Below are 10,626 nucleotides of genomic sequence, written 5' to 3'. Positions count from 1 at the left end.
ATAGCCGGTAGTGTCCCTGAAGAGTTCCATTTGTGGCGATGGTTCCGCCCACCCCTCGGTAGCCAAGCCGCTGTCCCCCGTGTCACCCTCCGCCCCCCCCCCCCCCCCCCCCCGGATGTCACATGGAACTGGCCGTTCTTCACTCTGTCGCGTTGCCCGGATTATTTTTACCACGATGCCGCGGGGGGGGGGGGGGGGTGAATGTTTACGCGTCCTTCATGACGGCGCTGGTGGCTGAACCCACCCACCCACCCCGCCCCCAACATAAAGCGGAACCGGGCAGAGAAGAAAGTGAAAGGGGAAGCCGTCCAGTTGTGGCCGTGGGCCTCGAGTCGAAGGTTCCTGTTCCTGCTCTTCCGTCTCGGGCGCCGCTTTGCCCATCTCGTCCGCCCCACGCTCCCTCCATCTCGTCCGCCCCTCCGCCCCCAATTCACGGTGATTGCCAAACGAAGCCACGGCGTGATGCATGAGACGCGCGATGCTGGTTCGCATTAAGATCGAGATCCTGTACACGTGTGTGTACACGTGTGCGTGCATGCCCAACGTGACACGGGCGAGCGTCGGTTCAAATCGAGACACCGTGCGAGTCGACGAAGGTCGAGGCAGCCCCCACAATGTCTGTCTGACGCCAGCACCACTGGGCAGGCTCAACGTAAAATCTCTCCTCGCTTCTGGCGCACTCCAGGTGATGTGGTCGTAGGTGTCTGGAGATGGCATCGCGTGAGATCACGTGTCCTGTCATCATCCCCATCGTCGTCATCAATATCATCTTCCTCTCATCAACAAGCAACATCATCATCATCAATACCACGTCCATCACCAATCACCACTCTAAAAACGTTACCATCAAACATCACCATCATCACCACCCCCGATGCCATCATCACCATTGTCATCAGCAGCATCATCACCATCTTCACCATTGTCAGCAGCATCAATACTATAACCATTGCCATCACCAGCCATCACCATCGTCATCACCACCATTATCATCAGCAGCAGCAGCAACAGCATCATAACGTATTCTTCGTTGGTGGCAAACGCAGGCTCACGAACAGAGTTTGCGACTTCCCGGACCACAGCCATTGCCCCGCTCAGTGGCAGTTGGGGGGTGGGGACCTCCCACAACCCCCTCCTCCGGTGGTGGCTGTGTGGTGGTGGCGGTGGTGGGGGCCACTGTTTAGACGTCCACCTCCCTCCCCGCTCGCCCCCCCCCCCACACTCACGCCACCCGTTGTGTTTACTTTCAGAGAGTTCAGTTTCCGAAGGTCAAAGCCTTCCACCGAGGGGCAGCGGGGGTGGGGGTTGTGTGTCTAGGGGGGTAGAATGCGGGGGTGGGGCGGGTACAGCCGAGGGGGCTCCCCCCACCCAAGGGGGGTGCCTCAGTACATGTCCTTGAAGATCTCATGCAGCAGGGGCGGCATGGCCGTGTCGGCCTCCGTGCGCCGAATGTCGTGCACCATCTGGGCGTGCTCGGCCACCAGCTGGCGCAGGTCGGAGAGCTTCTGCAGCAGCTTGGGGAAGAGGAAGGAGCTCTTGGGGTGGCTGCGCCTCAGCTGCAGGTCGAGCGCCTGCAGCACGCGCTCCTGCATCCGCTCCACGGGGCCCACGTCCAGGAGGCCCGGTCGGTCTGGGCGCGGGCAAGGGAGCGACGATTAGAAAGCGGCGAGGGAAAATTTCGCCCGGCCGAGACTTTCACGTGGCGCGCAACGCGGCAGGGAGGAGGGTGATTCAGGGGTTCGAGAAAATCCACAGGCAAGCGGGAAAGGAAGGCCCAGAGTTGCTCGCCAACAATTGTCCAAGCTCTGCCGTCCTTACAGTGGAACGTCCAACTGGGGATAGTGAGTGGTGTACACACGGCAGAGAAAACCGCGAGTTCCCCGGACAAAACGTGTTGGCCGTGAGCGGGAATCGAACTCGGGTCACTGGGTTCGTAGCGCGGCATGTTTATCGCTATAAAGACAAAGATCCCCCGTGTAGCCTTAGCATACTGCTGGGGAAAGTGCTGTGAGCGAGCACCTACGCAGGCCGGGACGTCACACGAGGGGGTGTGTGGCCAGCACCACACTCGGCCGCCTTTGTCTCCCCAGTGGCGCTTATTTTACCCACCGCACCAGGTTATACGACCACGATGAGACACACGGACATACATACACACAGACACACACACACGCGTGTACACGAAGACAAATATCCCGTAGCCCACTGTTGGCGCAAGTGCTGAAACACAGGGACACAGACGCAGAGGGAAGGCCACCGCGTGGCCTCGGTAGCACCGTGACCGCACTGCCACCTGCTGCCCGCAGCATCGCTCTGCAGCCTGCATCATCTCGTCAAGGAGAATGAAGCCAGCGAGTGTTGTTCGTGTGCTAAGGCCACCGCGAGCCACTGGGGGCCTTCAGTGCGCACCCCCCCCCCCCGCCGAACGTGAAAACTGAAAACTCCCCCCAACATCATCATCATCATCATCGTGCTGTTGTCACAAACCCAACAGTGGTTTCACATGGTGTGGCGGTCCCTCACACTGATGATGTCTGATCGGCCAAAGTGCCCACCCCCCCTCCCCTCCCACGTCGACTCCGGTGGCCATCCTCGCAGCGGTGGCGGTGGCTTCCGGCTGCTGCCATCTCACACAGATGACGGCGGCGGTCACCGCATCGCGTGGCGCTTGCGGACACGCTTTCTGCGGCCGTCTGGAACGCCTCTTCCTTCCCAAAAAAGGAATCAGCTGGGAGCTGTGCACTTTAAAATCGCCATCTAGATTGACAAAACTCACTTCTTTAGAGCTGCGTTTTGTGTTTAGCTTGTTGGGTCCGCGCCTGCACCCGCGATGAGCACGGGTGGCTACATTGGGCACGAAAGAAGTTCAACAAACTTGCTGCTATGCAGCTGTGCAGGCCGTCGAGACGACCGCTGTCAGCGAGCCCCCATTTGGCGTGGTGTGGCTGGGACCACACCCAGTCACCTTTGTCTCCCCGCTGAACTCATCATCGTAGTCAGTCACCTGTGCGTGACTTGTGCTCTTTGGCACCAACCTTGGTTTCAAGATATCACACAGTCATAAACCGCACACACCCCCACAAACACAGATTATACAAACACGGATTACACAAACACATTGCACACACATTTACAAACATATTACACAGGTTACACACAAAGATCCCACGTATAGCCTGTAACCGCGACACTACTACTCCCCACGGGCACATTACACACACACACAGATTACACACACACGGATTCCACGAACAGATTACACACACACGTTAACACTACAGATTGTACACACACACAGATTACTTGCACATATTACACACAAACATTACAAATACAGATTACACACACACATTGCATACACACAGATTACACACATTACACGGCTTACACATACACGTTACAAGTACAGATTACACACACACAGACTACACGTACAGAGTACACACACAGACTACACACACATACGTACAAAGATTACACTCCAGATTACACACACACAGATGACACATATTGATTAGACAAACAGATGACACACACATTACATACACAGATTACACGTACAGAATCCATATACACAGATTACACACACAGATTGCACATACACATTACACACACAGATTACATACACTGATTATACGTACAGAATCCATATACACAGATTACACATACAGATTACACACACACACACACACATTACATACACAGATTACACATACAGATTACATACACAGATTACACGTACAGAATCCATATACACAGATTACACATACAGATGACACACACAGATTACACGTACAGAATGCATATACACAGATTACACACACAGATTACACACACACATTACACACACAGATTACACGTACAGAATACATATACACAGATTACACATACACATTACACACACACATTACATACACAGATTACACGTACAGAATACATATACACAGATTACACATACAGATTACACACACATTACATACACACATTACACATACAGATTACACGTACAGAATCCATATACACAGATTACACATACACATTACACACACATTACATACACACATTACATACACACATTACACGTACAGAATCCATATACACAGATTACACATACACATTACACACACACACACATTACACACACAGATTACACATACAGAATACATATACACAGATGACACACACACATTACATACACAGATTACACGTACAGAATACATATACACAGATTACACATACACATTACACACACACATTACATACACAGATTACACGTACAGATGACACACACATTACATACACAGATTACATGTACAGAATCCATATACACAGATTACACATACAGATTACACACACACATTGCACACACAGATTACACGTACAGAATCCATATACCCAGATTACACATACAGATTACACACACATTACACACACAGATTACATGTACAGAATCCATATACACAGATTACACATACAGATGACACACACACACATTACACACACAGATTACACGTACAGATTACACATACACATTACACATACACATTCACACACAGATTACACGTACAGAATGCATATACACAGATTACATATACAAATGACACACACACATTACATACACAGATTACACGTACATAATCCATATACACATTACACATACACATTACATACACAGATTACACGTACATAATCCATATACACAGATTACACATACAGATGACACACACATTACACACACAGATTACACGTACAGAATCTTTATGCACAGATTACACATACACAGATTACACGTACAGAATCTATATGCACAGATTACACATACAGATTACACACACAGATTACACATACAGATTACACACACAGATTGCACGTACAGATTACACATACACAGATTACACACACAGATTACACGTACAGAATCCATATACACAGATTACATATATACAGATTACATACACAGATTACATATACACAGATTACACATACAGATTACACATACAGATTACACATACACAGATTACACACACACATTACACAAACATTACATACACAGATTACACATACACATTACATACACAGATTACACACACAGATTACACGTGCTGATTATATACACACGGAGGCCGATCTTGATACCGTTGGTACCAGTCATCGGCAAGTACACTCAGCTCCACATCATCTTGTACCGCATCAGCTCCATCTCTTCTCCAGCCCGTTTGGCCCCCTCTAGCAATCCCTTCACTTCAATCCCACTGCCCGTCACCTAACCCTCAACCCTTGCACCCCCCCCCTCTCCATGACCGCCGTCTAACCCCCCCCCCATCCCCCGGCTCAGGATGATGGCGCTCTGGGCCTGCACCGTTCAAGAGGTGGACTTGAACATCGCCGGGGGCGATCAATCGATCAGTCAATCGGTGTCTCTCGCACAGGATGATGGCGCTCTGGGCACTATGGTGGCTAGGAGATGTTAACTACCACGCCTGGTATACAGGAGAACGTGAGTTCGATCCCGACCCTGACGCCTGTTGTGTATTTGTAGTTTGCGTGTCTCTCTCTTTCCCTGTGGTCACGTGGATTTTCTCCGGGTGCTCCGGTTTTACACTCAACATTTAGAATCAACGTCACGCGTTTAGAGAATTTGACTGCTACTCATTGTTTTTTTCGGTAAAGTCACGTATGTAGAAATACAATAAAATTATATTGAAATAAAAACAATAACGACGTTTCGATCACAACACAAGCGATCTTCATCAGGTGTCAAGAACAAATCATGGAGGTAAATACAACAAGATGAGAGAATTCAACAAACCTAAGAAACATTATGTGAAGCACAACCAGTCAGGCCAACAACACAGACACTTCCTGGCGGACCACGAATTTCAGAAGAGTGTTAAATTTCGTGTTCAACCTCTGGATTGCACATACCAGCATAGAATGAAAAAAATACGAGGTACACAGTCAGTAGAAATACATATACAAGCTCACAAGAGGCAAGGAGGGAGGAAAGACGGACAGGGAAGCAAGGAGAGAGAGAGAGGGGGGCTGGAGGATGAACAGAAGCCTTAAATAGGAATAAGGTTGGGGGGAGGGGCCAGAGAGAGCGCGGCAGCTGAAACAAGCACATCTTGCACATACACAGAAGCTTCACATAATGTTTCTTGGGTTTGTTGAATTCTCTCATCTTCTTGTTGTATTTACCTCCATGATTTGTTCTTGACACCTGATGAAGATCGCTTGTGTTGTGATCGAAACGTCGTTATTGTTTTTGTTTCAATATTATTTTATTGTATTTCTACATACGTGACTTTACCGAAAAAACCTATGAGTAGCAGTCAAATTCTCTAAACACGTGACGTTGATTCTAAATGTTGAGTGTAAAAACCGGGCGTGTAGGTGAGGGAGTGTAAGTGTGAGGGAGTGTAGTTGTGAGGGAGTGTAGGTGTGAGTGTGTGAGGGAGTGTAAGTGTGAGGGAGTGTAGGTGTGAGGGAGTTTAAGTGTGAGAGAGTGTAGGTGTGAGGGAGTGTAGGTGTGTGGGAGTGTAAGTGTGAGGAAGTGTAGGTGTGAGGGAGTGTAAGTGTGAGGGAGTGTAGGTGTGAGGGAGTGTAGGTGTGAGTGAGTGTAAGTGTGAGTGAGTGTAGTGTGAGGGAGTGTAGGTGTGAGTGAGTGTAAGTGTGAGTGAGTGTAGTGTGAGGGAGTGTAGGTGTGTGTGAGGGAGTGTAAGTGTGAGGGAGTGTAGGTGTGAGGGAGTGTAAGTGTGAGGGAGTGTAGGTGTGAGAGAGTGTAGGTGTGAGGGAGTGTAGGTGTGAAGGAGTATAGGTGTGCGCAAGTGTGGGTGTGAGGGAGTTTAAGTGTGAGGGAGTGTAGATGTGAGGGAGTGTAAGTGTGAGGGAGTGTAGATGTGAGGGAGTGTAAGTGTGAGGGAGTGTAGGTGTGAGGGAGTGTGTGAGGGAGTGTAGGTGTGAGGGAGTGTAGGTGTGAGGGAGTGTAAGTGGGAGGGAGTGTAGGTGTGAGAGAATGTCGGTGTGAGGGAGTTTAAGTGTGAGGGAGTGTAGATGTGAGGGAGTGTAAGTGTGAGGGAGTGTAGGTGTGAGGGAGTGTGTGAGGGAGTGTAGGTGTGAGGGAGTGTAGGTGTGAGGGAGTGTAAGTGGGAGGGAGTGTAGGTGTGAGAGAATGTCGGTGTGAGGGAGTGTAGATGTGAGGGAGCGTAAGTGGGAGGGAGTGTAGGTGTGAGGGAGTGTAAGTGTGAGGGAGTGTAGGTGTGAGGGAGTGTAGGTGTGAGGGAGTGTAGGCGTGAGGGAGTGTGTGAGGGAGTGTAAGTGTGAGGGAGTGTAGGTGTGAGGGAGTGTAGGTGTGAGGTAGTGTAGGTGTGAGGGAGTGTGTGAGGGAGTATAAGTGTGAGGGAGTGTTGGTGTGAGGGAGTGTAGGTGTGAGGGAGTGTAGGTGTGAGGTAGTGTAGGTGTGAGGGATTGTAAGTGTGAGGGAGTGTAGGTGTGAGGGAGTATAAGTGTGATGGAGTGTTGGTTTGAGGGAGTGTAGGTGTGAGGGAGTGTAGGTGTGAGGGAGTGTAGGTGTGAGGGAGTGTAAGTGTGAGGGAGTGTAGGTGTGAGGGAGTGTAGGTGTGAGGGAGTGTAGGTGTGAGTGTGTGAGGGAGTGTAAGTGTGAGGGCGTGTAGGTGAGGGAGTGTAAGTGTGAGGGAGTGTAGGTGTGAGTGTGTGAGGGAGTGTAAGTGTGAGGGAGTGTAGGTGTGAGGGAGTTTAAGTGTGAGAGAGTGTAGGTGTGAGGGAGTGTAGGTGTGCGGGAGTGTAAGTGTGAGGAAGTGTAGGTGTGAGGGAGTGTAGGTGTGAGTGTAAGTGTGAGTGAGTGTAGGTGTGAGGGAGTGTGGGTGTGAGGGAGTGGAAGTGTGAGGAAGTGTAAGTGTGAGGAAGTGTAGGTGTGAGGGAGTGTAAGTGTGAGGGAGTGTAGGTGTGAGGGAGTGTAAGTGCAAGGGAGTGTAGGTGTGAGAGAGTGTAGGTGTGAGGGAGTGTAAGTGTGAGGGAGTGTAGGTGTGAGGGAGTGTAAGTGTGAGGGAGTGTAAGTGTGAGGGAGTGTAGGTGTGAGGGAGTGTAGGTGTGACGGAGTGTAGATGTGAGGGAGTGTAGGTGTGAGGAAGTGTAGGTGTGAGGTAGTGTAAGTGGGAGGGAGTGTAAGTGTGAGGTACTGTAAGTGGGAGGGAGTGTAAGTGTAAGGGAGTGTAAGTGTGAAGGAGTGTAGGTGTGTGCAAGTGTAGGTGTGAGGGAGTGTAAGTGTGAGGGAGTGTAGTGTGAGGGAGTGTAGGTGTGAGGGAGTGTAGGTGTGACGGAGTGTAGGTGTGAGGGAGTGTAGGTGTGAGGAAGTGTAGGTGTGAGGTAGTGTAAGTGGGAGGGAGTGTAAGTGTGAGGTAGTGTAAGTGGGAGGGAGTGTAAGTGTGAGGGAGTGTAAGTGTGAAGGAGTGTAGGTGTGCGCAAGTGTAGGTGTGAGGGAGTGTAGATGTGAGGGAGTGTAAGTGTGAGGGAGTGTAGGTGTGAGGGAGTGTGTGAGGGAGTGTAGGTGTGAGGGAGTGTAGGTGTGAGGGAGTGTAAGTGGGAGGAGTGTAGGTGTGAGAGAGTGTAGGTGTGAGAGAGTGTAGGTGTGAGGGAGCGTAAGTGGGAGGGAGTGTAGGTGTGAGGGAGTGTAAGTGTGAGGGAGTGTAGGTGTGAGGAAGTGTAGGTGTGAGGGAGTGTAGGTGTGAGGGAGTGTTGGTGTGAGGGAGTGTAGGTGTGAGGGAGTGTAGGTGTGAGGTAGTGTAGGTGTGAGGGAGTGTGTGAGGGAGTGTAAGTGTGAGGGAGTGTTGGTGTGAGGGAGTGTAGGTGTGAGGGAGTGTAGGTGTGAGGGAGTGTGTGAGGGAGTGTAAGTGTGAGGGAGTGTAGGTGTGAGGGAGTGTAAGTGAGGGAGTGTAGGTGTGACGGAGTGTAGGTGTGAGGAAGTTTAGGTAGGGAGTGTAAGTGTGAGGGAGTGTAGGTGTGCACAAGTGTAGGTGTGAGGGAGTGTAAGTGTGAGGGAGTGTAGATGTGAGGGAGTGTAAGTGTGAGGGAGTGTAGGTGTGAGGGAGTGTAAGTGGGAGGGAGTGTAGGAGTGAGAGAGTGTAGGTGTGAGGGAGGGTAGGTATGAGGGGGTGTAAGTGTGAGGGAGTGTAAGTGTGAGGGAGTGTAGGTGTGAGGGAGTGTAGGTGTGAGGGAGTGTAAGTGTGAGGGAGTGTAGGTGTGAGGGAGTGTAGGTGTGAGGGAGTGTAGGTGTGAGGGAGTGTAGGTGTGTGAGGAAGTGTGTGAAGGAGTGTAGGTGTGAGGGAGTTTAAGTGTGAGGGAGTGTAGGTGTGAGGGAGTGCAGGTGTGAGGGAGTGTAAGTGTAAGGGAGTGTAGGTGTGAGAGAGTGTAGGTGTGAGGGAGTGTAAGTGTAAGGGAGTGTAGGTGTGAGGGAGTGTAGATGTGAGGAGTGTAAGTGTGAGGGAGTGTAGGTGTGACGGAGTGTAGATGTGAGGGAGTGTAGGTGTGAGGAAGTGTAGGTGTGAGGTAGGTGTAAGTGGGAGGGAGTGTAAGTGTGAGGTACTGTAAGTCGGAGGGCGTGTAAGTGTGAGGGAGTGTAAGTGTGAAGGAGTGTAGGTGTGCGCAAGTGTAGGTGTGAGGGAGTGTAAGTGTGAGGGAGTGTAGGTGTGAGGAGTGTAGGTGTGACGGAGTGTAGGTGTGAGGGAGTGTAGGTGTGACGGAGTGTGGTGGTGAGGGAGTGTAGGTGTGAGGAGTGTAGGTGTGAGGTAGTGTAAGTGGGAGGGAGTGTAAGTGTGAGGTAGTGTAAGTGGAGGGAGTGTAAGTGTGAGGGAGTGTAAGTGTGAAGGAGTGTAGGTGTGCGCAAGTGTAGGTGTGAGGGAGTTTAAGTGTGAGGGAGTGTAGATGTGAGGAGTGTAAGTGTGAGGGAGTGTAGGTGTGAGGGAGTGTGAGGGAGTGTAGGTGTGAGGGAGTGTAGGTGTGAGGGAGTGTAAGTGGGAGGGAGTGTAGGTGTGAGAGAATGTCGGTGTGAGGGAGTGTAGATGTGAGGGAGCGTAAGTGGGAGGGAGTGTAGGTGTGAGGGAGTGTAAGTGTGAGGGAGTGTAGGTGTGAGGGAGTGTAGGTGTGAAGGAGTGTAGGCGTGAGGGAGTGTGTGAGGGAGTGTAAGTGTGAGGGAGTGTAGGTGTGAGAGAGTGTAGGTGTGAGGTAGTGTAGGTGTGAGGGAGTGTGTGAGGGAGTGTAAGTGTGAGGGAGTGTTGGTGTGAGGGGTGTAGGTGTGAGGATGTAGGTGTGAGGTAGTGTAGGTGTGAGGGATTGTAAGTGTGAGGGAGTTAAGTGTGATGGAGTGGTGGTTTGAGGGAGTGTAGGTGTGAGGGAGTGTAGGTGTGAGGGAGTGTAAGTGTGAGGGAGTGTAGGTGTGAGGGAGTGTAGGTGTGAGGAGTAGGGGGTGGAGTGTAGGTGTGGGGGAGTGTAGGTGAGGGGGGAGTGTAAGTGTGAGGGAGGGTAGTGGAGGTGAAAGTGTGAGGGAGTAGGTAGAGGTGAGGGATACGGATGGTGAGAGAGTGGAGGTGTGAGCGTGGTAGGTGGGCTGGG

At 50.8% G+C, this 10,626-nt stretch overlaps 1 pseudogene; it reads right to left on the bottom strand.

The window, feature by feature from the left end:
• Positions 1 to 448: 448 nt before the first annotated feature.
• LOC142922604 (peroxisome proliferator-activated receptor alpha pseudogene) lies at positions 449 to 1,646 on the bottom strand (annotated as a pseudogene).
• Between the last annotated feature and the right edge of the window lie 8,980 nt (positions 1,647 to 10,626).

This window comes from Petromyzon marinus, unplaced genomic scaffold, assembly GCF_048934315.1.
Source record: "Petromyzon marinus isolate PM22_M1 ecotype Great Lakes invasive population unplaced genomic scaffold, UKy_Petmar_22M1.pri1.0 PM_Scaffold_117, whole genome shotgun sequence".
NCBI classification, from domain to species: domain Eukaryota; kingdom Metazoa; phylum Chordata; class Hyperoartia; order Petromyzontiformes; family Petromyzontidae; genus Petromyzon; species Petromyzon marinus.
The sequence above is the reverse complement of the archived record's forward strand: the minus strand, read 5'-3'. Positions and strand labels throughout refer to the sequence as shown.